The following is a 2,260-nucleotide window of genomic DNA, read 5'->3' as shown; positions in this document are numbered from 1 at the left end:
AATAATATACACAGAACAATGTTAAACTTCTTTTAATTAATCTATCACCATAAAATACATGCCCAGCTACATCATAATATTAAATAGCCTAGGCCCTATGTTCTTTAGTTGCTGACGCCCGAAAATAATCTTATGCGTTTGGGCGATCAATTTTTCTTTTTTTCTTTTTTTTTTCACGACTCGCCTCTGAATGTTATTGTCGCAGTACTTAAAGCAATAAATCAATGTTGCTATCAGAATTATCTTCTTCATTCTCAAATGCAACCTAACTCGACAGAGACTCTGCAACGCTTGCTTGAAATTGGAGGAGCCATCGAACCCGGATGAGCACATCGAGCAATTATATATGGCGCTCTACATAAAGAACACTGCAGCACCTAGGGCTATACAATTCAAGTGGGCAATAATAAATTAATTAAGTATAGTATTTAATTTATATTCAAAAGAAATTCAAAAGAGATAGAACCTCCACTAGAACGAGGATAACCTTCATAAAATATATATATATATTTCATCCGAACAATTTAAATTATTAAATGTAACTGTTATAAATTCGCCTAGTGGAAAACCAGCTTAATACGCGAACTTACTACTGCAATAAAGCAACTAAATGTTGCATCAATGAAAGCAATTTTAAATATGGGAAAATACGATTTTGGTGGTGAAGATTTAAAAACTCATAAAATTGTATTATTTGGAAGATTACCCTTGCATTTGGCTCCATTTATCCAGCTAGACGCAGTATACAGGACAACAAAAAATTAGGAATTCCGACCATGAAACAGAGAGTCGTCTTATATGCCAGACATACAAATATCAACTAAAAATCTTCTAAAACGCGGGGGTCGTCTTATACACGGGTCACCTTATAGGACCTACGCGAATGTATACGGTATTATTACGGAAACCCTGCGGAAGTTCGGGTTCCCATCACATTTTAAACGGTTGGTTGTAACAATAAACTCGCAAGACTGCTCGCGACTACTAGATTCTACAAGTGCGTGGTTGGCTGGGTTGTTTTGGTCGGAAAGGAGAAATTTTCTCTGTGAATTGATTCTCGAACGAGATAAAGAAAGCTCCGACTCAAGCTACTGTATACCGTTTTTATATTTTTAATAAAACCAATTTCTTCTAATTTTAAATACGTTTTCCCCTGATTTTGTGATAATTCGTTATCACGCAAGTGCTAAATGCGTGACACATTTATGATCTCGCATGTGTTTCTTCAAAATGCGTTTCATCCAATATCACTTTGAAGTGATGCGTGACGGTTGGTAACTATGGCATAGATAACTGCCGGGCCCTAGGTAAGGTAAAAATGCACCTGGTCGGAAATAGAAACAGCCTCTAGTGGGGTATACTCCGATGAAACTCTGAATGCTTATACATTCAGAGGTTTTTTAAATCAGATACGGGACGGCATTAACGCTCAGAAATATCTAAAAAATATTTTGTTTAAAAAATTAAAGAATATTGAGAACAAACTATGGTCAAGTCATGTTATCGTTTAGGGCCTATTAAGCATTTCATGAATCTATGATATATTATAATATTGACAACATCAATAGAACACATAGGTGGAATTGTGTCCAACCCGTCATGAAAATTTACTGAATACTCAGTACATGTGAAAACACTTGCAAAAATAGTACTCGCTGCTTATAACTTTGGCTCGAATTCAACCCTGACCACCAGGTGCAAGCTCGGTGGTCTAAAGGTATGATGCCAGGCTAGTGATCTGGAAAACGTGGGTTCGAGTCCCACTGGAGAACAACTTGCAAATATTTTTTGCAAGTGTTTTTATACGCACTGAGTATTCAGTACGTTTTCACGAGAGGTTGGGCAAAATTACACATATAGGCCCCCCCTAATTGATTCTCCTGGCGCAAATCCAGGTATTGTTTATTCCATTCCACGATAATAACAATTACCATTCAATAATAGAACAGTCATCGACCTACTTGCAGTGAATCTAAAATGTATTCATGAAGTTATGATGATCTGAAGTGTTTAAAAACGTACACATTACTAGTTGAACTAACTTTAAAATACCACAAATAATTAAAATAAATATACAAATGTGCGTGACGATATTTTATTGCTTTAGAAATGTGATTTCAAAAAGTGTATTAGTGAATCATGCACTGAGTATTCAATACATTTTCAAGACAGGTTGGGCAAAATACATATAGGCCCCTAATTGATTCTCCTGACGCAAATCCAGGTATTGCCTATTCCATCACGATGATAACAATTGCCA

Source organism: Anneissia japonica, unplaced genomic scaffold, assembly GCF_011630105.1.
Source record: "Anneissia japonica isolate Jap-2015-1 unplaced genomic scaffold, ASM1163010v1 scaffold288036_len564833_cov171, whole genome shotgun sequence".
NCBI classification, from domain to species: domain Eukaryota; kingdom Metazoa; phylum Echinodermata; class Crinoidea; order Comatulida; family Comatulidae; genus Anneissia; species Anneissia japonica.
This window is presented reverse-complemented; position numbering follows the sequence as displayed.